At 38.5% G+C, this 25,040-nt stretch overlaps 1 protein-coding gene and 1 non-coding gene across 6 annotated transcripts in view; one reads left to right on the plus strand and one right to left on the minus strand.

The window, feature by feature from the left end:
* AUTS2 (activator of transcription and developmental regulator AUTS2) overlaps nucleotides 1-25,040 on the minus strand; it is a 1,022,984-nt gene that overhangs the window by 985,720 nt on the left and 12,224 nt on the right. The window lies entirely within an intron of this gene.
* On the plus strand, nucleotides 7,502-7,608 carry LOC116284256 (U6 spliceosomal RNA). The gene has a single exon (XR_004194022.2). It is a non-coding gene; the product is annotated as a U6 spliceosomal RNA (small nuclear RNA).

Below are 25,040 nucleotides of genomic sequence, written 5' to 3' on the forward strand. Positions count from 1 at the left end.
AAATAGAACACCAAACTGAACTTACTCTAGGATATTCCAGATGAAGTACAAGATATAAGAGAAAGGTCCTACAAAAACTAATGACTACAAAACACTCATGTGAAATAAAAACACAATCATGACCTAGAATTGTTGAGTTCCTACAAAAATGTTTTTGAATTCTGTAGATTTATGTCATATCCATGCATTCAGGGAAAAAATGCTATCAGAAGGAGCCATCTCTTAATATACTACTACCTTCCCAATCTATGTTTTGTATAAAACTTAGTTTTATATACCAAATTTACTTGAAGTGAGTAAATTCTGCAGCCCCAATGCCTTGCCCCAAGTCTAAATGAAACAGCTAATATGCACTCTTGGTACTGGTAGGTGCTGCTGTGCCTACAGACTCTGGAACTACAGGGACAAAGATGACCCTGCTGTGCCCTCAAGTTGTTCACATACAACTGTGATAAGGCCAATGACAGGTGTAAACAAGGTTCTGATGGGATTACAGATGATGCGATCATGCAAGAGCAGGGAAAGCATACAAAAAGCCTAGTCATTTGACCCTTGGTGTATGAGAATTTTGTCTGGGAGATCTAGGGGGGGTTCCAGTTAGTTTGGTTTTGGCTTACTGTATGAACAGCAATCCTGTTCTAAATTGGAGGGAAAAAAATACCATTCCATCTTCTGTCCTATTTCAGTTTGTCACACACCTAAGCACATAATTGCTATAACCTGTTTACATGTCTGTCTCCTCCACTGGACAGTCAGCTCCTGAAGGAGCAGGCACAGACTCCTTTCATCATTATTTCCCTGCAATACCTCGCAGGGCAGCCCTTGACACAAGTTAAAACTCCACCATTCAACTTCCATAACTGTAAAATAACTATTAGATCACTTACAACTTTCTTTAATCTCTCTACCATCTAATCTTAAATCTCCAATGAAGCACATAGTCATTTTTAAAAGGAAAATAAAAAACAGAACAAAACAACAAAGACCCCTGCAAGTCTAACATGATTTCACACAGGGCTGTCACAAGCAGTGCTTAACATATATGCTCTGCCAGTGTTGAACTAACTATTCTTAACTAATGTTGCTCCTTTTTATTTTGTATTTTTACTCTTTACACCAACCTTTCTCTTTCATAGGTCAAAGTTCTACAGGATGTTAACAACTGTTTCATGATGGAGTGGAATGGATAGGATTCAGAGTTCAATCAGTTTGGAAAATGTTGGGTTAAACAAAGTTATTTTAAGGCAGACATCAAATACTTTCAACATGCTGATAGTAAAGTGAATTTCCAAGAAAGGAATGTGGCATTTATGGGTCTTTTCATTTAGCCTCAGAACATCTTGCTCTCATTCTTCTATGGAAGGTGAAGAAAACTTCCTGGGAAACTTACTCAAATTAATAGCATTTACAGGTTGAGGAAAACAATAAATCTCAGTGGGACATCTTCAGTAAAATATAAGCAAGATTGACAAGTGGATTCATTGTTTCATTCATACAACCAATATTTACTGAGCCCTGCACTACAAAAGAGGGACAAAGGCCCTGCACTCACGGAGCTTAAATCTAGTGGAGGAAGAATGCCCTCCATCCCCAGCCTGGGAAATAAAGAAGTCTTTTTGGTCTCCTTGAGGCTGGACACTATTTCTTTTATAGCCCCCAAGCACCTGGTGGGTGTTCTGTAAATAACTGCTAGCAGTTTGATCACAGTAAAGTCTGTAGACATTTTCCAAATTGCCATGAAAATAAACAAAAACAGTAGTAAAATGGACTGCTGGCAATACACGTTTGGTTATTTGATCATGCGGATAAACTTCTGTAAAGATACTCATTTTCAGAATAATTATTCAAGATCTGCAAGTTGCCTCAGAAATCATCTACTTTAGCCCCCTTGAATCTCCTGAGAGGAAACTGAGGTTGAAGAGGTGAAGTGCTTGACCAAGATCATACAGTGATAGGAATATAGGTTAGGATTAAGAACCAAAGGCTCCCAAATATCCAAGGCTGCAAGAGAGGGCAAAGACAGCAATGCAGCTGCCAAGGGCTCTGACCATCTGCCATGTGGGACTTCTCTTCATCCAGCATCAATGGTTCATTGAAATAAGTCTCCTTACTGTCTTTTCACTGCTTTCTTACAAAGGTAACAAGTCATTTCATCAGAGACAATTCCCTAGGCACTGTCACAACACATCTTTCATTCCAGTCATATCCAAACCTACTCTCAGAAAAGCACTGAATGACCTGGGCAACCAGGAAAAATTAACAACATGGTAGCCTTCGGGTGCCCTTAGGCACCACAACAGGTTTCAAGCTAACAAAACATCAAGTAGTATGCTCTTTCAAAGAGAGATTAGACTAAATGCTTCAACTATGATCAGAAAATAAAAAACACAGCAGAGTGGGCATTAAGTCCTAGGTTCAGCCCACAGCTGTCTCTTTAACCTACTCAATGATCCTGAACCAGTGGCTAATTCCTTCCCCATATACTAAAATAAAGAGCTGGATTAGATATTATAAAGGCCACTTAGGTCTCAAATTCTATGACTTTGCTAAACTCATGCCATAAACAAAGAGCTTGATGTCCTTCTCTTGGACTATTACCAGTTTTGTTCCATTTTTGAGTCAAGATCTGCTACATTTGTATCAAGTACTGAATGTTACAGGACATAAAATAGATAAGTACTCTCAAGGTACATTTTATTATACTTTCTTATCATTTAACATACAATAAAGAGATGTAGTATGAAATATCATGGAATCTAAGAGTACAGTATCCCATGCTGGTCTAACTAACACAGTGTCTACTTTACAGAACTTATGATTTTAATAAAATTCCACAATAATTTACTAAGATGGGGAAAAGGCTAAAGTCACATGAAAAAAATGTAAACACAGAACTGTTTTTTTTTTAACTCTTTAATCCCCCTTTTATCCAGTTTACCCTAAAATCAGCTTTTGCTCCAGGCATTATTTTGCACTGGCAAACTGAAAAATTTCAAACAGAAACTATATTCAGAAGCTGCTTTCTAACAGGAAAACAAGGCACACCTGCACCCCATCCGTGAATCAAAGTATGGGCTGGCAGCCAGGCAGCACCTGGGCCTTGGGAAAAGACTGCTTTACCTGCCTCAATTCCTGGCTAAATCCCTCTGGGGCAGATGAGTCCTTCACTTGGATCTCAGATAAGAGGTCAATTCAATGCATTTTGACATCCAGATGGCAATACTGCTGGGAGTAAATTAAAACGTCTACTGAGAATGATATTGAGAGAAGTGAGAATATTAAAGAGAGAAAGGAAAGAAATGTGAGCTAAGGGTGTGCTGAATTTTAACCAAAACTGAGGCTGATTTCACTAGTGAAGAAAAAGAGGAGTTAGGAAAGCTGTACAATATATGAAAGGAGAATTTTACTACTAATTTTAAATATAATCATACCAAGTACCCTCTTGGGGAAAACACACAATCCTAGTACTATTAAGAATCTGGGAAATACACTGATAAGAGAACTCCAACTTCTGCCTGGATCATTAGCTTGCTCTTGAGCAAGACATCACTTAATCTTTCTAAGCGTCAGTTTCCTCAGCTATAAAGTTGGGGTTCAGGGATCCCAGATGATCGGAAAGATCTTGTATTTCAACTCTCCTGCACATCTAGTCTATCTAGTCTATCCGTTTATTCATTCAATCAGCAATGAGTACCTGCTATTTGTCTGACTGCATGCCCAACATTCAGGTATTGCAAATACAGAAAATAAAGATTCATCACCAGCTGTTGTGAATTCTAGCCTAGCAGTTTAGACAAATGAGGAGACTGTAGAGCAAAGCAGTAGTTACTATAACAGAAATTTAGACAAAATATTGTGATGGCTTCTACAAGGCTACCCTTTATGGACATGCCAGAGTTTATCCTGTTCCTCTAGTCATGGGTTAGACAGGCAACACATCCATGGGCTTTGCCACCTCAAGGAGGTATAAATATTTCTCACATACTGAGCAAAGCTATCCATTTGTTTTGATTTTAGTCTATTTCTTTAGGTTGGTCCTTATTCATATGAAAAATACTGTTTCAGAATCTTCACTGAGGAAAAACAAACGACCTCTGTCTTAATGAAGCAGCTACTTGTTTCTACATTCTATACCTTTTCAAAACAAAATAACATACTATTATTAAAATAAGGAAAACTCTATTGTACTATATGAAGTAAGCTGGCTTAGAAGATTTAAAGGGTTGGAGCAACAGGAAAATCACTTACCAGGATTTAACCCATCTCCAAGTCAATACTTTCCATACTGTTCCCCTGAATACAAGAATAAGCTTAATGAAGCTTTCATGAATTGCAAGTGAATGTGAAAAAATGGTGCAACCTTTAAGAAGTACAATTCGACAGTATGTGTCAAAAATTTTTTAAAACACATAAGCCCCTGCCCAAGTAGCTCAGTATCTAGGAATTTATCTGCTGCAAATAATTAAAGAACTTAACAAAGATGTAGTAAGAAGAATATACATCACAATGCTGGTTATAATATCAAAAACCTGAAATGGCCTTAAGTGTCCAATAATAGATTGGCTGCATATGTTTTGGTATATACACACAATGGACTGCCATGCAGCCATTTAAAATGTTGTACAACAATGTTTTATGAAATGACAAGGCGTTTCCAACTTATTAAGTAGAAAAAAAGTGTATTACAATTCAATTTCTATGGTGTAGTCCCATATTTATAACAGAACACATAAAAAATTTATATATAAACCGATGCATGCATTCCCTTATAAGGGAGTAAAGTATAGAAAGACAAATACCAGGTTATAAATGATTCTGTTGGTGGCAATAAGATTGTGTGATTGATATTTTCCTTCCTGTTTATCTATCTAAATCTTTCAATTTGTCTACAATAATATATGTGGCTTTTGTCATTTTCAAAGTTTTCTAAATTAGAAAATTAAAATAAGCACACAGTATTTTAGTATCACTCTTGATAGAAGGAAAAGAATATGCAGCTGTCTATACCAAGGGAGAGCCCTTGTGTCCTGCCAAAGATAAATGTAAATTGTTTGGCTGTCTCTGCTACAACCAGTTCAATTAGCGTCAAAACAAAGGCTCTTTAAAAGGCCACGCACACACTGTATGGGCCAGAGTCTGACTGAGCTAGTTGTAAATTAATTACCTAATGTTGTCAAAATGGGCAAAAAAGTATTCATTCCCTCCATAGAGCAACCTGAAGCTGATCCTAAAGGTAAGTAAGAGACAAATGTTGGTAGTGGCAAATGTTTGGTTTTGTAAAATACAGTAACAGAGGCTTTCCAAGTCATTGCTGATTCATGACAGATTTCCCTGCCAAGGTTTGATTTGTTAACTTCCCCTCCTCCTTTCCCAGTTTAAGTACCTCCTTTGGCAGAGAAAATGATGCATTTCCATTCTCTCTCCTCTTAATCCTTAAGACTTCAGTTCTGAGACGAAGGAATCAGAGCCAAGTGTCTAAAGAGACGGGATACTGAATTAGGGCCAGAACATTAATCTACAGTGCCCTCTGGTACTTCAGGGCTGAAGAACTCATTTCAGCTTTCCTGGTAGGACTACCACCACCTGCACACCTCCACCCTCTGCTCTTCCCCAAAAGCCATTTTTTTTACAAAATACCCATTTACTATAATGATGCCTCACCAGTCTAGGACTAACTGTCGTGAATGAGAGACCATAGTATTACTCTCAGGCATATTTTCAGCCATCACAAAATACCTTTTCAGACTCAAAACTGGCTTTTTTTTAAGGAAAAAGTTAGGGGAGCCCTATGGTAAGTAAAGCATGGCCATCTTTTTTAAAGATGTCACTTAAGTGACTTGAAATGAAAACCTACATATTCCAAATGACTGAACTTAATTCACATTTTGATTTGCAAACACACAGGCGCTAAGGAAAATGCCAAGATGCTACTTTTAAATAACCTTACCGTTAAGAGCTCAGACTATGAGAAGAGACCTAGATACAGGGACTAGATAAACTTGGTTTTGTTCCAATTCAATACACATGATGACCATGAGATTAAATACTAAGTAAACAGCCTCTAAAACCAAGTTCTTTAAAAAGGAAAAGAATTTACAAGGAACAGACCTGGACTTTGAACCATGTCTACATTTATTCAGAACACTTCGCCTAGAAAATCATATAATTATAGTCTCTTTGGGAAGGGGAGGCCTCAAAGGTCACTAATTCCTGGTGCTAACCCCCCACTACGATAATCCAGGGGAATGATAAGTGAGCCTGTCTTGAATGCCTTCAATGATTGAATTCAAGACCCTGAGAGCATTAGAAATCTATTCTCTACATACAGAATGCCAAATTGTGCCTCCAATGGGTGTGAGAATGACCACTTGGCTCTAAATCCCTCTTCCTGAAATCAACCCTGTAAATACTTTCATGTAGCCAGCATGTATAACCCTGAGTTGCCTCTTCTACAAGAGAAACATTCCCAGATTCACTTCTCACTTAGTACAGTTTGCCATAAGCCCCTTCAAGCCCTAATCCCTCTCCCTCAGAATCCCAATTTTTGAGGTAACTCACAACAGTCAACCACTCATTAAAAGCCTTCAATATTCTCTCTACCCAAATACAGCTGATAAGATTGTATTTGATTAGGATAGGTTAGGGGTGATACCTATTTGATTAGCAGGTATTTTTTAGTGATCAAGTTTGTGGTGAGTTCTTTCTTTTTAAAAGCAACAACTAATCAAAAAAAAAAACCTCTCTGAAGTTTCATTTCATTTAATATTTAAATGAAAATTAAGTGTTGTGGTTCTACCACAAATTTTTCTTTATAACTGTGAAATTCTACATATTTCAGATTTTAAAGAGCTACAGAATATGAACTGGTTCAGGGGTACAGGAACATAAAAAGTAATAATAATAGAGTATAAAATAAGCCTAAAGGATAGACCTGACAATCCATTTTTACATTCCTACCTTTCAAAGCAAGTATTGAGTTCTAATTCCAGATTTACTTCTGGTCGCTTGGGGATCCAAGACTCAAAGGTAATCAATCCATCAAATTAATCAAATATTTACTGAGTGTCTATTATGTACTCAGTATGCTAAATAATGGCAAGACTGTAAACACCTAGAACATATAATCACCACCCAGTAAGTTAAAATCTACTTAGTCACTATTTTTTAAGAATAATGCAAAGTAGCATATAGTATATATAAAATTTCAAAATAAGTGATACAGACATTTGAAAAGCCTAAAAAGACTTTGTAAGACTTTAGTGACAATAAAGTAGGCCTCTAACTCCCTCCTGGCCCCAAAAGAACAATATCCAAATAAATGGATATGGAATTTTACCCATTAATATTTAATTCCATTGACTGCCCTCGTCTTCCAAAACTATCCAACCCTAAAATGTAGCATCATCAGAGCTGCAATACTGGAAGAATTTTTGCTCCCCAAAGAAACATAAAAAGTCACAAAAAGAGAAGGGAAGAACCTTAATTAAAATTGAATTAAAGGGTGTTCACTTCGGCAGCACATATACTAAAATTGGAACAATACAGACAACACTAGCATGACCCTTGCGCAAAGATGACATGCAAATACATCAAGTGTTCCATATTTAAAAAAAGAAAAAACTGAATTACGGGGGTGGGAATAGCTCAGTGGTAGAGCACGTGCTTACTATTCAACAGGTCCTGGGTTCAAACCCCAGTACCTCCATTAAAAATTAAGTAAATAAAATAAAAATAAATAAACCTAACTACCTCCCCTCCCCAAACAAACAAATGTTTAAAAAATTGAATTACAAAGTTATCCTTAGGGATAAGAATAGTACAAATAAGAGGTTCTAGCATTTTGCTAAGTAAGACTTCTGCAGCAGTTCAAGATGGACCTAATATTTAATTGTTACGAAGTGTTACTTGGGGATTTTAGGAGCTAAGGAAGGATGAGCCAGCAGTACAGCTGGTAAAATTATTTTGGAATTAAGCAATTCAATGGACATGCTGGGGATTGAATGCAACAAAAATAAGACAATTAGTTTTTATGCATATCCATGGGGTGAAAACTGTAATCTATAATTCAGCTAATTACATACTGTAAGAAAACTGGAGTGGACCTTGCCTATGCTATCCTGGTTAAAAAGGTTCTTCCATCAGACTGACCAGTGGACTGTTTTACTGTCAGCAACTCCTTGACATTAAATCTGAGGCAGTTCACCAAATAGCTACTCTCTGTATCCCTTTGTCTTGTTCTGACCACCACCCAGGTGTTGTAGTGTTTTCTCTTCTTTTTAAACATTTTAAATGGGGCAGAAAACAGGTGCAATTCTCAAACTGCTATTGACTCTCAAAAGGTCAAAAACATCGTAGGTGGCAAAAGAAACACTGCCCTCTGCCACTGTTTTTAGAACAGCTATACAAGCGCTAGACCTTGGTTCTTAACCTTTTATGGGTCACTGACCCCTTAGAGAATCTGATGAAAGCTAGAAAAACGTGTGTACACAAAATCTTCTGCCCATGACTTTTGGGACATTTGTGAATCCTTTAAAGCTCAACCCGAAGTTAAAAACTTTTAAGCCAGACTCTGAACCCCATGGGGCAGGGATTATGTTCTAATTCTGGTTTCTATGTTCATTTCTTAAAAGAACCACTGCTTCATGAATAACCAATTCTCATCTACTCAAGACATGGATAAATGGGTAAGAACAGATGGATGGATGAAAAATACAATAGCATAGTTCTCTCAGTGGTTTCCAAATCTGATTAATCATATAATCACTCTGAGTGCTCTTCAGAAGAGATTCCTAGGTCCCAACCTCTGAGAGACTCAGATTCAATAGGTCTTGAATGACTCTCAGTAATCTGTATTTGTATAAAGTTCCATGATGATTAGGAAACCATGGATGTACCTTAACTCAGTGGAAGAAAAGCCTTATTAATTTTTCCCCCTAATATGCTGTTAACATCCGTGTGTTACACAAACAGAAGCAGAGAAAGGAAGTTGTCTCAACTGCTCCAAGTGGGCCTGACAAACTGGTAAGTGTTAGAGTTTACAATCCTGATACTAAAAAAAGTCTGATTAGTGTGTTTGGTGGTTTGTTTGTTTTGTTTTCCCTGAAAGGTCATGCTATGATTCACAACCCGACGTTTACTCGTGGCTAGTTTACAGCAAGGGGTTTATTTAGCACAGCTGCCAGTGAGATCTCCACATCATGAGAAGCACAGTTTTGCTAAACCTTCCTGACAAGTTTTGACTCCACAGACTCAAACCACAAAATAGGAATAAATAAGCTCTAATTTAGAAGAAATTTTAGACCTGCATAAAATTTTGTTCCACAATACAAATATATTCTTAACAGAAGGGGACTGCCATGCAACACCTTCAAGGGTATAAATTATATCCAATTTGTAGGATCTGGTGATTAAGAGACTAGCCTTAACCTGCCTGATCAGGTGCCTCAATTTCCTCTCTCCTACAAAAGTGAAATTTTTAAAATCCTGTTCCCCTTCTCATTTCTATTTTCTACAGCTCAGTGAGACTGTTCAGTCCTTCCTTCCTTCACACAATAAATGATGCTAGGATCCTGGACTATGTGCCAGGTACCCCAGCTGCCTGCACAGTATAAACTGGAGACAGCAGGTCCCCTGCCCTGTGTTGCTTCACAGTCTACTACCCATGGCCCTACTTCATGAAAACAACAGATTCCTTACTGGAGTCACTACATTTCATGCAGATGACAACCTTATGAGTCCAGAGAAAAAACCAAGACGGTAATTTACAGTAAGTCAGAGAACATCTCATTATGATAGCATCATCCTTATCCCCAACCACATGGCATGTATGCTAGAGAGAACTAGGAACTAGGACCGAGGGGAGTCAAAAGGCTGGAGTTCCAGCCCCGGCCCAGCTTCCTGTGTGACTTCTGGTTTTATACCAATTAAGAAGAATTCCACTTACCTAATGTACATTGACAGTAGGTATACTATTACCTTACAATATTATTATATTACCTAAGGAGAGTTAGAACTAGAATGTCATGTTACAAACAATAAAATATGTTCAGACAAGTTAGGTAAGGTGAAACATCTGTAAGTGGTGGGTCCAAGATCTCTATATGTCTAAGTACAAATTACACAAAAATTACTTGGACTCAAAGAGTTGTACAGACTCCAGTTTTCCTCCAAACTCTAACCCTGTGTGAGTCCATGGAACAGGGTATCATCTCATTTTAGGCCCAGAAGTAAAGTGCCTTGCTTAGAATAATGCAAGAGCATCAAATAGCCATCTCCAAATTTTCAGTTCAAACTAAGCTCACCATAATGCACCATTAGCTTCTCATATACCATTTCCCTCTCTCCCTAAAACATGGAGCTAATACACTTTGTCAAAGGGCTGTTGTAAAACATACAAAACAAAATGAAATGGTTTATACAACTGAAAGCAAACATGAGTAAGAGCTTGGGCCTCAAATCTACACTGCAGCATGACTTCAGGGAGATGACTGGTCATTTCAGTACCTCATCTGTAAATTGGGGATAATTAAGAGTGACAACCTCAGAGTTATGACAGTTAGTAATAGTGCCTGGAACACAGTAAGTGCTCAATAAATATTCATTATTATCACTGTAATTATAAACTTCCTCTAAATTCAACTGTCTGTGATCTGGTACTTTCAGAAACATACAAGTTTCACTATTGTTAAAGACTAAAGAAAACATCTTTATAATTCATTTACCACAACACAGTTGTCCCCCTAAACAAGTTTTTTAAACTATGAATTAAAGTTTTAAAAAGAGTAAAATAAAAATTTCCCTCTCTCCACTGATCTAATTTACCCATAATAAACCCAGGCTCCATGCACACCTCAATTAAAGAACAGTCACTGGCTTGCCGTGCTCTTTGCAGCATTTCACACCTCAGCAGAATGTGCATAAACAGTCTTCTTACTTCAGAAGGCTGTTCTGAGAATAAACAGTTGTAAATGCCCTTTGTAATCTTTTGACAATGGTGCTACATAAGCACACATTACTGTAGGCATTATAAATTAAGTCTGTGGTTACACATGACAATACAAGAAATGCCTGAAACATCTTTCCGTTCCTCAGCATCCAATTAAATTACCATTTTCCCTAAGAAAGAATTCTCTGTTGCATTATCCCACAAAAATGACACCACCACCTAAGATGTTCAATATGTGCTAGACACTGTCTTAGCACTTAATAACTCATTTAATCCTCACAACAACCCTGTTACTGTTTTTCCCTTTTACAGATAAGGAAACTGAGGCAAAAGGACACAAAGCTGGTAAGTGGCAAGGCTGGGATATGATGGGGCTCCAGAGAACCTGCTGTTAAGTCACAGGACAACACGACCTCCAAGAGCAAGATTTCTCTTCATAACCACCCTCTCCCTGCTCTTAATCCACAGGATACCTCGGCCTCCAAAAGTAAGTTCTCTCTTCATAACCACCACCCCTGCCCCACAGAAATGTACCTGTGCCCATTAACCTTACTGCTTTGAAATTTCAGCAATGGTTACTAAAGCATCTGGTTTAACTGCTCTGCTAACCCAGAATCCTTAAGAGGACAGGGCCCCTTGCCCCTTCTGTATTTACATAACCCCAGTCCCTCTAAACATAATGTTGGTGCTCAAGAACGGGATGAATGAATTAATTAAATGAGTGTTACCACAGAGAATTCAAGGAGTTCTACTCGTTTTATACTTCTTATATTGCACTTTAATATTAACCTGCATTTAGGGGTTAATGTTTTGCTTTTGTTTTCTTTCTAAGCAAAACTAATCTTATTTTCTCTGCTCAGGCAATACATTTCATTAATTACTAATTCAACAGACCAAAGGAAAACAGGCTATTCAGCTGTCAGATCACACAAGACCTTTTTGATACTTCAGTCTTGTGGAAATTTTTTAAGCAGAATTTTTTTGTAAATCCCATTTCTGTTTTAATGACTTAAAAAAGAAACTGCCCTTACGGGGGAAAGGAGCATATAAAAGGTAATAAACATTTAATGAGCCAATAATTGGTTGTATCAGAGCAATCACTGTTCAGTAATTAACTTCTCTTTCTGCTGTTCACTTGATATTTTGAGCACATTTGATAGGCCTGGAATTATCCGTATTATTTATATCATAAGCTAAAACCTTTTGGAGGAACCCAAAACACAACAAGGTTTGCAATCACCCATGTTCATCTTGGTAACTTTCCAATGTAGCCTTTTAAAAAGCCAACTGACCAGCAAAACCGTAAGTGTCCCAAGCCCTCAGCACCGAATGGGCACCAAAACAGCAGAAATGACAGTACTGCTAAACCACGGGGGCTATGGACATGGCAGCAAGGAGGGGTTAAAAGAAAACACAACAGAAAATTAGAGCTTAAAAGACAGCAAGAAATAATTAAATCGCACCACCAGGAAAGAATACAGTGAACAGCTGGTATATTGTTACCATGCAAAATTACAATTAAGCTCAGGTTAATGTCATTTCCAACTAATTACCCACAGTCAGTTGGAAGAGACACACTAAGAGATTTCACTTTACCTACTCCAACAGTTTTCCCTGCTTAGGTGGCCCTGCCATCCACACAGATACTAGGCTTCTCACGTTTTCTTGAAGTCATAGCTACACAAGAGCACTCATCTCATTTCTGTCAAAGAGGTCCCCCTATTAGTTGTAGATGTTAGGAATTGCTAATGTTGCAACACCTCCCTTTGGTCACACTCTCTCTGCATGACACTTCCTTCACACTAAAATAACATTCATAGTGTTTTCTCCAAAAGCCTAATTTCCTATGTTCCTTTCTCAGTCATTCTCCCCCTTCTCTTCCCCTCCTCCCTGTCCCAGACTCTTTTTTTTAATGCCCTGTATGAAGAGGGAAGTATTCATCATTTTACACCTGGCATACAAATCATCCCCTATTATGGAGGTGCCTGAGAGCATACACATAAAATATTATAAATAACACTTTCTAAATCAGTCATGGTTTTTATCTACATAAATTCATCCTAACCAGCCCCACCCTATCCCAAAAAAGAATGGAAACACACCAGCACCACCATGGCTAGAATTCCTGTCATTCCACTGTCCACTATGGCTCACTGCAATAATGGTAAGGATCCCTCTGGCCACTGCCTTTTGAAGGGAACTTGTAAATAAACAAACACAATAGGGCCAAGTCTCACAGAGAGTCTGTGGCTTCCATGTCTGACACCGGACACATAGAACTACTCAACACCAGAAGCACCCTTTCTCCTAAAAAAGAGGCAAGATAATTTGAAAGACCTTCCTGAATCCACTTCTGCTAAGAGTCAAAGGAAAGAGACAAAGGTCTGACAATCCAAAAGCAAGAGTCTTCTAATCTAAATCACCTAAGCTCTTCTATTATCCATACACCTTAGGCACTACCCAATGTGTAGCACCAAAGTGTGCGACACCACCCCTCCTGCTTCACACACATGCCTGAAGGCAGAGGTCAGATACTTTATCTATTACTTGCACCTCTGAGAATCTAGGTGGTGGACAGAGTAAAAGGGAGTGAGGAGGTGAGAAAATGGGCAATAGTTACTCTGCTGCTGGAGGACAGATAACTGCAGAGTGCCATAACAGATTTCAGTTCCTTTGTGCGCACAGGAATATTTATTTAATCAGTGCACTATAACAAAATAAGCCTCTGGTGTACTTTTGGAAGGAGAGGAAGCCATTCAGAGAAGGGTGATTGGAATCTTGTCACCTGCTCAGTTGATACTGGAGATAACCAAGATTGGACAGAAGATGGGGGACTGTGAGGCGCGGCGGGGAAGGGGTCAGCTGTATGTCCACAGAGCCCACCATGCCTGCCAGGAAAGTACAGATGTGCAACTGTGACAGCTCTCTCCCTTGACCGAGCACAGCTCTTGCACTTGGCTTGCTCCAGGTCCCTTCACCATAAGCATCTCCTACCAAAGAAAACAAGCAAGCCTAGCCTGCTGTGTAATACAGCTAGGACTTCTCCCACTTAGGATCTAAGGATTCTTCAGAAAAAGGAAACAAGAAAAAAAAAACCCTTAGGGAAACTTCACTACTTTCAGCCTTAAACGCTCTGAATGGAACGAATCAGAGGAGAGATTATTCTGGGGTGGATAGAAAGGAGGGCAAAACTTTTATTTTTGTTAATGAAGAAGAAACCTTTCTTCATGTACCAAGATAAAGACTTCCAGCTACTGAGATGTTTACTAGGCTACCCTGGCAGTAATGACAAGATTCATTTGTTTACCAAAGTCATAACTGCCACAGCTGGTAATCCATCCTCATACATTTTTTAAAACTATCATGAGAATATTTCCATCAAATTAGATTTCAGAAAAGACAGAACTTAATCTTGATGTATGCTGTGAGTATTAATACAGTCACTATCAGGAACTGATTTAAGGCTGAATCAAAATATAAACAATAAAAACTTATCATCACCAAAAACTTATAAAAACAAGAATGATTAAGAAGCATCCAGTACAAAATGCTTTTTACCTTTGTACCTTATTGCACTGTTTTATCAACCTTTACTTATATGCCTAATTTCTTGGAGTTTGAGGACATGGGGTGGAAGAGGAAAACTAAGGAATGTAATAAAAATCAGATATTTAGGGGAAAAAAATCAGATATTTTATGCAATGTTCTATTTCTTTACCTGGGTCCTGGTTACCTGGGTGATCCCTTTTTGAGAATTCACCACCACACTGTACACTACACTTACTTCAGGATGTGTTCTACTTCACAATACATACGGTACATGAACGTTTATTTTCAGAAAGGGTTTAGTCCTTAGAAATTAATTATTTTAAACTAACCATCATTACTGCCACCCCAAGAAAAGACTCAAGAGTATTTTTCTAAAATAGTGATTCCAAAATTTCCGTATCAGGGCTTGCTATAAAAGAACTCCTGGGAAGCCTGTGAAAATAAAAATGTACCAGAGCCACACAGCAGGGATTAACTTTTAGTAGCTTGAGGATAGAGCCTAGGAACCTGTATGTTTAACAAGCCACCCTGGGGGTGCAGATGTGCAACCGAGTTTGGAAACCACCACACAAGGCAAGAATAAAGTGAGCTGCAACCATCTGAAACCATCAATCCAGATTCTCTTAACCAACATGGGTGACAAAGTGTTATTATTTGGAAAAGTTTTGCAGAAGCTTTCATAACTGAAAAGCTGTTCTTAGCAATTACAAAAAATACTTTGCTAAAGCTTTCATGAATATTTTTCTCACTATTACAGTATTTCCCCTAAAAGGAAGCTGGCATATTATAATCACTAAGTTACTCCTACTGGGAAGCTCATCCTGCAAATTTAAGAATAGAAACTGTGAAATCAAATTACTAGTTTGTGGCTACATGGGATTCAGGGTCATTGGCAAAATCTAAACATGAGCTTTCTCCACTGCACAGTCTGGGAGCCTGCCCCTATTCTCACCATTATCATTACTGTGTCGTTGAGTTTTTAGATTTCCAGACGTTAATGACACAACCAAAGTCATTCCGCAAAAAAACTCAAAAACAAACTGAAGCCCAGTTTCTCACCCCAGACAAAACTCTACTACCCATTATAAGTTTCCCATTAGAGGGCTTTGAAGGGTTAAACCCAATCCACATTTCCCCTTTCAAATTTATATCCTCTACTTTTAGATAACCACATTAATCTGGGTTGCAAGCTCTGCAGTAAGCTGAATTTTGCTTTTGGGCATGCAAAGGCAACTGCAATTCAAAGACAGAAAGAGCACTACCCCGGAGTCTTTTATCTGAGAGCACAATCAGGGAGCCTGCTGGATAATTTGTTTTAGAATACCAGAGCACTTGTTTTTAAACAAAGCATTAGCCAAGGAAAGAGGTTACAACAAAAGGAATCACAGGACCAAAAGAAAACACAAACAAAAACAAAAAGCCAAACCCCAAGAATCAAGGTGGTTCTTTCCACCCTCTTTTAGAGTCCTATTTGCCAGACAAGGAAATGTAGCTAAATGAGGCTTGCATTTTAGGCCTTTTCCCCCTCTCATTAAGATTTTTTTAAATTTAACCTCCAATTTAAATCTAAAAAAAGAAAAGAAAAAAAAAAAACACTTGCCCTTCCAGGAATCTTCAAATCATGCAAAATCCAAGTATGAAGATGGCTCTTATATTTCCTCTAAATACTTTCCACTTTTAAGTAAACCTACCAAATACTAGAAAGATGTCCTTGGGAGTAGGTCAGATAACCCCACAGGCAAATGTTACTTTCTAAAATGCCTACCACCCTACTCCCTAGGGCAAAATCACACAGTCCTTACCTATTTTAATTTAGTTCATCCACAGGAGTGACACAAATTTATAAATTTTTAGTTCAGTTTAAAAAAATTAATGGAAGCAGTACAGTGCAGTGGGAAAAGCAGTGACCTATATATTAGGAAACTTGGGTTCCACATCACTGTCCTACCACTAAACTCACTAGGTCCTACAGTTCAGTTACCTAACATAATTTTCTAGATCTCTGTTTCCTCATCTGTAATGAGGAGACAGCCTAAGGAGTGTAACATCACCTCTGAAAACATGCACAGAAGTGAGGAGGGATTAAGAATGGGTAAAAAGCCCAATTAAAACAGTATCAGTATGAAACTCTTAAGCATTGATTTGTTCTACGGTGCAGTGGTTCAAGTCAGGCTCTGAGGTCAGAATGTATAGGGTTTGCCACTTACACACTATGTGACCTTGGGTGTAAACTCTGTAGCTGTTTCCTCTCCTACAAAATAGAGATCCAAGCAGTGCCTACCTCACAGGACCAGTGTGTGAGGATTACATGAATTGATTTAAGCAATTAGAACAATACCTGGCACATAGCAAGCACTCAGTAAATTTTACTAGTTCTCATTACAATTATTGAATACATCAATACTAAGCTAGTGGTGGAGATAAAATTGATGAACAATTAAGCACCTTCATGTCCTTTCTAATCAAAGGAGAAACAAAAAGATCTCGTATCTCTACATGAGTTTTGGTGCAAAACTGGTTCACTTCCGTGAACCCTCAGCAATCTCTGCCCTATTCCAAAACCTGTTGATTTGGACTGGTACACAAGTACTATAATCTCTATTTACCTAGACACACAGTCCCCAAGGACCCACAGATGTCTGAACCCACCAGGAAAGCCTAACCTAGGAAAGAGAAAGTATTCTACCCTTTGAACAACAGTAACAAAAAAAAAAATCTCATTTCCCACCCACCCCTTCACACACTTAAGTCAAAAAGTCAGTCTACTTTAGTAATCCAAAAGCTGAAGAAAAAAAATTTATTTGCTTTATTATCATAAACAATTCTTTTTAAAGAGCTTACAGTATAAAGAGTTTTTTTACATGATAGAATTTAGTTTTCCTTCTTTAGTCAACAACTATATCTGGTGAAGATGATGATCCACGAAGGAAGTTATACCAACCACTGGTTTCTTCCTCCACATAACCCAAAAGCTGTAAAATTTCTTTTTCAGTACTTTGTTTTCACTCAAACTTGACATTTTTTTCTCACGATCTATTTTACTGACTGACTCTAAGCATCATGTCTAATGCATTCCCTCTATTTGGGGATCCAGTGGTATTCATCAGTGCCCAATCCCCTGACTGCTGTGAAGACTGTGACAGACTTAAGCTTCACTTCTGATTAAGTCTTCCCAGTGAAAGTCACCTGATAGCCTGGCCCAGTATAGAGTCCTAGAAATAATCTTTCCTTTTCTGCTTTCCTTTCCCTCAAATTTATGAGCACACAGGTGGATTAGGGGATTCTACTTGAAGCAGAAAGAGAATTGAGTATCATTATTTCCCCAGCATTTTCTCTAAACTTGAACCTTAAGCTGTAGATCTATTTCGTTCCCATCATGTTAAGTTGTTAATAAAATTCAACTGATTCTAAAAGTCCCTGCAAACTTCAATGCCCCAACACTTAATCTCCCTTGAAGAAATACATTCGTGAAAGCATTTGTAATCAAAATCCTCAGAAGCATACGTATGACTGAAACAGTATGTTATACACTAGAAATTGACACATTATAAACTGCCTATATTTCAATTTTAAAAAACTTAACTATTAAAAAAATCCTCAGAACCTAAAAACTTAATTTAAGCAAAATGAGGGAAAACCACTTTGCCTAATGGGTCTCCTAGAATTTTTACAGCCCCATCACACCTTTTTCTCTGTTAGACATACCAAACAGTATGACATCAAAATGAATGGAAGAGTGGGCAGAAGGGGAGTGAGTACCCCAAGGAACTAAGGCCCACAGCAGAAAATCAGGCCGTGCGTAATTAAGAATTGACAGTACAGGCAGAGGGTATAGCTCAAGTGGTAGAACACACGCTTAGCATGCATGAGGTCCTGGGTTCAATCTCGAGTACCTCCTCTAAGAATAAACAAAGAAACAAACAAATAAACCAAATTACCTCCCCCAACAAAGAAAATTAAAACAAAAAGAATTGACAGTACTTCTGAAGGACGTCACCATCTCAGATGTATCCAGAGAGAACTGGCCAGTCTGGTGGTCATGTACATCTTACCCTGCATCTTACTGATAAAGCTGTGACTCAGGCCAAAAAAGTCCTCAACTATCATCCAACGGCTCAGAGCTTTCCTCTAAAGGTCTGTGCAACTCCAGCTTTTCAAGATGAAACCCTATGTCCTCACTGACTTGTATGGTAATTTTATAACAACTGTCAGCTCATCCCAAACATTTCCAACAGAAGCTCCCAACACCTCTGAATTTCTCAGTCTTTCTAAACCTTTCTGAATTTCTATTGCCTCCTTCCTAATCTCTAAAATGCTTTTTAACAAATACGTAAATGTTATCCAAAGTTTTTCTCAGTTACGGAGGGAGAGTAGCGTCCCAGGACATTACTCTTCAAAATCTTAGACAGCAGACCACATTAAAAAGTTTGGCAGAGAAAATGAAAAATTAAGCTTAGGAGTACAGCTCTCCAAATACATGGGTTGGTACTGGACATCTGAGAAAACCCACTGAAGAAAAACTGACACATCGTCCTTCAGAAGAAGCTCTGTACCGTGACTGCACAACCGAATCCCATGGGGTGCTTTTAAAAGTTCTGCTGATAGGGTGGGAGCTCCCTCCACCCTAGCATGGATATGGTGACTTTTTTAAAGTTCCCCAGGGGATTCTAATGTGCAGCTAGGTTTGAGAATCCCCTGCTCTAAGGCTTACAGTTGACTTGCTTCCTCCTCAGACAATACACACTGAAAATAGCCCAGTATTAAGAAACGTATGGTCAAGTGCTGAGGTTTGTTAAAGCGGGTGGGGGGTGTTGGTTACATCATGCTTTACACCATTCCATATTTATATAACATTGTATAGCCCTATATACACATATACACACATTTTTTATACCAGTGTGTTTTAAAGCAAGCTGCGGTCCTCAAAAAGCCCAAGTAGTAAAAAGCTGATTTTACATTCCAAGGAGTTTTGGCACTGATGGTGTCTGGGGCTTTTAGTCCACTGGGGAGAAAAAAAATCAAGACCAATCCAAATGGATTTGCTGACTTGAAAACACCAGTCTGAATTCTGTAATATACTTCACAGTACAGGTCTTGAAAAGTGTTCCCGTTAAATACAGTTCAGAAAGACCAAGAGGTATTAACCAACAATCCACCTAAAATCAGAAGAGTTGCCAGGACTAAGACAGACTGGCTGTGAAATCCTTCATATAATCAAACATTTGCAGACACCAAAGTGTGCTGTGACAAGACAGCATTACACCTACGGCTCAGCTCTAGAACCATCTTATTAAAATGGGGTAGGGAGAGCATATTCCAACAAAAATTAATCCAGAGACAAACCCACCTCTCTCCTCTTCATCAGGGGGGCAGTACAGGCCCTGAAATTAGACAGTCTCAGCTCAAATTCTGGCTCTACAACTTTCTAGCGACATGACCATTTAACTTCTCTGAACCTCAGTTTCATCATCTCTAAAATGACGATAATAATGTTACCTACTTTACAGGGTTGTTGTGAGGGCTGAATATGATAATGCTCTGGGTTCAGTGACGATCACATGCAGTGAGCCTTCGATAAGTGTTAGCCGTCATTATCACTGTTGTTGCTGTAGTTATTAGAATTATTACTAAAACAGTGGTTGATTCTGGCACTGAAGGACAGAGCTAGTTCAAATTTGTAGTGACTGAGCACTGGTATTCTGTATATTCTTGAAGCATGTCTTTTGGGAGAACCATATCCACATAAACAGGAGAGGAGAAACAAATCTTCTGGTCTCAAAAAAGATGCTCCATAGCTCCTAAGGCCTGGAATGTTGGCAGCAAGGTAAAATGGGGGCTCCCATAAAGGAATATGACAGAGTTTCAGATCTGGTTTTGCTCTAACACCAGGTGGATGATTTGGGGAAAGTTCAAAGACTTTATCAGTTGGGAAATGAAGGCTTTGGACAGTTGTTCTCGGCTGTTTTTAAACTTCTCAAATCACTTGGGTTTAAAAGTCAAAGTTCCTGGAGTCCCTCTCCCCCATTTCTGCCCCTTTCCTCCTCATTCACTCCTTTTTAGCCATCATTACCTCCTACAGTTACTCACATATCAAGTCACTCCTCCCTCAAAGTCTTCACCCTTGCTCTCCCCTCCCCTTGAATGTTCTGCCCCTGGCTATCCTCCTTGCTTGCTCCCTCAACTTCCTTCAAGTTTCTGCTCAAATATCACTTCCTCAAAGAGGCCTCACCTAAACCACTTCTATAAAACTGCAAATCTGCATCAACATAACAGATTCTCATTCACTATCATATCCTTAACCTACTTTTAAAAACCCTGTCTCTACTCAACACATTATGTTTCTGTTTATGACTTACATCATGGCCCTGCCCCTGCTAGAATATAAACCCCATTAGAGCAGATATCTATTTCTCTTATTTACTATAGCATCCCTTATGCCTAGAACAGTGCCTGCCTGGCACACAGAAGCAACTAATAATTATTTCTTGACTGAAAGATTAAACAGAAGAATTCAGATACCTTTTTCTCCCCAAAGAGAATCTTACTCTTAATATATAAAACAGGTTAAGGTGGAGCTCTGGTTGAATGAGGTCAGGGCCTCCCTTCTCAGCATCCCCTGAGGTGCCTCAAAACCACTCTCCAAATGATCTCTAAAGTAACTTACTGCTCAGAAAGTCTCCAAGTTCATGTTATTTCTGCTAGACTCCAAAGAGAAACATTAAATTTGATAAATGACTTTCCACTCTGTGATTTCACTTATTATTCACTGGCAGCTACACAAAGTACCCTGAAAATTCAAAGCATACCATGTCTTAGAACTGGTGAATCCCTAAAATATCTACAACCAAACAATAGGCATGTCCAGATGGCCACGCACACACACACACACACAAACACACGGTAGAGGGGTTGTGGGAAGCAGAGATCTCTTTCCATGTCTTTTTACATGGTCCCTGGGCCTCTAAGATTTACCAATGAGTCCCTAGGCTGCAAAATTCTCACTGCTTCTAAGGGGGTAAGTGGACCCACAAGGAGACAGATGTTATACAATGGAGAATATAAATTCGGGCAACATGGCACCCACCTGACGACTTCCTGATTCCACGACTTAGTCTCTTTTTACATCTAAATGACCTCCTGTCTCAGCCTGCTTTAGACTTACATTCAGGAAAACACAGATAGAGGGAGTATCATATCTTAGAGAAGAACTGTGCACAAGGCATGAACAGTTGGGAGAAAAACCCCAGAAAAGCCAGCTAACTACAATATTGTGATGAGATCTTACGCACAGCTGAACACTTTCTCAAAATTACAAGAAAGATATGAAATATACTCAGCAAACAAGTAAACAGGACTTTGCAAATCTCTTATCATCCAGCCTAGCAGTGCTGAACTAAGCAAGAGTTATTGACTGAAAGTGTGGTGACCCATCCTCTAACACTGTAATCTAATCTTTAAAGACAATTTAATGCCTTTGCATATCCATATGTTTTCTAATGACGCCATTGCTGTCAGCATGCTACAGGAATGCTTCTTGGAAGATGGAAGCAATGACAAAGCACATCATTGGGAAGGCAATTATATGCAGCACTAACCATTTTACAATGGCCATATGGACTGTATTTCAACAATGTAATTTCTAAACCAGCCTGAGCATACATATTTTTCTGTGTCCTAAATCCCAGGTACACCATACTAAATGAAGTAATAATAGTACAGGTGAAATATGGACAGCTGATATAAAAATCTACAGGAATGCTAAGGTGATATTTATCTGTAAACAGTAAACAGAGGTTACCCACTGCCCTGAAGTGAAACTGACACCCATCACTAACAGCCCTAATTGAAAACATCACAATTAATAACCCTATTGTGAGCCCACCCAAGAGGCAAGGAACAGCACAAGGAAAAGTTTAAAACACACAGTTCCTACCTAGTGTTTACAATCTGGGACAGGCCCTAGAGTAATACAGTTCTATAGTAATACAGAACTCATAATGCACAATTGTATGTAATTCAGGTATAAAAGATCGCTTTCAAAACTCTGGACTTAAAAGATGTGGTTCCTATTACACCAGATTTTTATAGTTATAGAATTTCAAAGGACACACTTTGATTTGGGTCTCCCCTACAATCATAAACTCAGTTAAAAACTGAAATATACTGTATTTCCAGTTTGGATGTGGAAAAAGATAACTGTGCTCACTGACATACTTGGAGAGAGAAGGACAAGACTGCAGGTCTCAGAGTATGATAGTTTCGAGAAGAAACTGCCCCTTCTCTTTACAAAGAGACTTTTCAGAGAAGAGTTTACTTTGACTGATCTTCACATTCACCCAAAATCTTTCGAAATTTCAGGCGCAGTGAGGTTACTGCGTGTGTGCATGTGTCTGTTATACTACTCCTTGAGGGGTAGTCATCAGTCAGGTCTGAATCCTGAAATCTTAAGGATGAACTGTGTGGAGGCCCAGCTTGGCTCAGAGGAGGTGAGAAGGGGGCTTCTTAAGAATGTACAGTACTCTAATCACAGTTGAGATTTACTTAAGAAGCAAATCTAACAGTCCCATTCATTAGCATACCCTTTGTAGCATAAACAAACCTCTACAGGGTGGAGTAGGGAATGGGAGAGGACAATTTGCAAATGTGCTTAGAATAATGAAAGGAAATAATGACAGAGGAAATAATGCACTATTCGTCACCTTCAAGATAAAGTATCAAGAAAAGCAAGCAACTAATTAGTATTTTCTTTCACCAGAAAGAATTGAGTACCTATTAGTTTAAAAAAAGAAACTAGTAATAAGGTCTCTTTTACTGTGAAGTAGCTTGCCACAAGAAATACCACCTCCTAAAATAGTTTAAAACCAGACAAAATACTTACAAATCTATAGTAGAAAATAAGCTTATACACACAGTGACCTGTTGAAAAGGTGCCAGTCCCTTCTCCAAATTTATACTTCCGTTCCAGGGGGCTGTTGTAAGAAATCAGTGAGGTAAGTTTTGTGAAAGGATTTAGTACAGGGAAGGGCACACAGTTACTCTCAATATTAGGAGGCTGAGCCCTTGCCTGCGACAAAAGCTAATCTACCTGAGCAATATGACCTGGAAAAAGGTTAGATTTTAATGCAGGGAAAAACAGTGAAAGGACAGAGAGAGAAAGGAAAAAAAAATTAAACCAACAACAAATATGCCACAGATGTACTGTATGAGTGGCAGCCACCCATGGTAAGCTCCAGCTTTTAAAAAGAAAATAAAGAACTTCCCAAAAGATGGTGAGGTACTCTCCCCTCCCTAAATCCTATTATTGTAGCTAGAAAATCCTTTGTAACCAAGACAGTTTTCAGCAGCAACAGGGAACAAACAAATGTGGTCTACCAGAGACCCATTTGAGACTCTCTCACAAAATGTATCTGTATTAAGAGTGGAAAGGGGCGAGGAGAGCAAGCTTTCAGGTCAGGCAGAAACCGCTGCATTTCCTGCCTCTCCTGTACTGACCTTGGGCACATTATTGACTGTACCTCCCTGAGCTGGTGTCTTCAACTGTAAAGCAGGAATATCATTCATTTTTTTCACTGTATAGTTCTAATGAAACAGTGAATGCAAAATTCCAAACACAATGCCTGGCAAAGAGTAAGTACTCAGTAAATAGTAGCCTCCTTTTCTAAAATGTCCTTTCACAGAAATTTTGTGGAAATATGTCAACTCTAAATAAGCACTGACTGAGCACCCACTATGCATGGATTACTGAGTGAAGGAAGCAACAATTTGAGAGCCTCAAATACCCAAAGAAGGAAGGATATATGCAAGTAGAGTAGAGAGGCTAAAGTAAGAGAATAACAGGAAATAAAACAATACATTAGAAATATAGAAAGATAACTCTGGCTCTCTCTTTTCCAAGGTTTCAGTCACACTCCCAAGTGACACACAATAAGCCATGACAGAGCATATAACAGACCACGAAAAAAATAACAGCACTTGAACTTCACACCAGATCCCAAATAAAACAGAGCAGTCTGTGTCATGGTCAACACTTCAGAACCTCCCTCAGGTTGTTCCTAAGATCTCAATCCATGGGTAAATCATTTCAAAAAGGTGAAACACTCTGAAAGCTAAGAAATAAAGCATTGCTCTGACCTAATCCATATCCCAACATTAAGATTATCAATAAATGTATTATTAGTATTATTATCTGTGATTCTGGAAACAGAATTGCTGCAGATAAAATTAATTCTCGGTTAAAATATAGATAAAGGATGGATTTACTAGATAGGTCTGAAGTCTGAATGATCCAAAATACTTAATTTTTATAAGGGAGCTAGAAGTGTTGTAGATATGCTGAGTTAAACACAGAGTTTGATACTTTCAGATATTATATGAAACTACTTTTAAACACAGGAAATATCTCTGGAATCACATTATATATCCAATATTTTAAAACAGTTATCTTCCTTCAACTGAAGGTAACCTGAAACAAGCTGGGCCATTTCTACGTTAGATTAATAAAACTAACTTTAAAATAACACAACTGTCTAACGCAGCAGGTTTCAAC

The sequence above is a fragment of the Vicugna pacos genome, chromosome 18 (assembly GCF_048564905.1).
Source record: "Vicugna pacos chromosome 18, VicPac4, whole genome shotgun sequence".
NCBI classification, from domain to species: Eukaryota; Metazoa; Chordata; class Mammalia; order Artiodactyla; family Camelidae; genus Vicugna; species Vicugna pacos.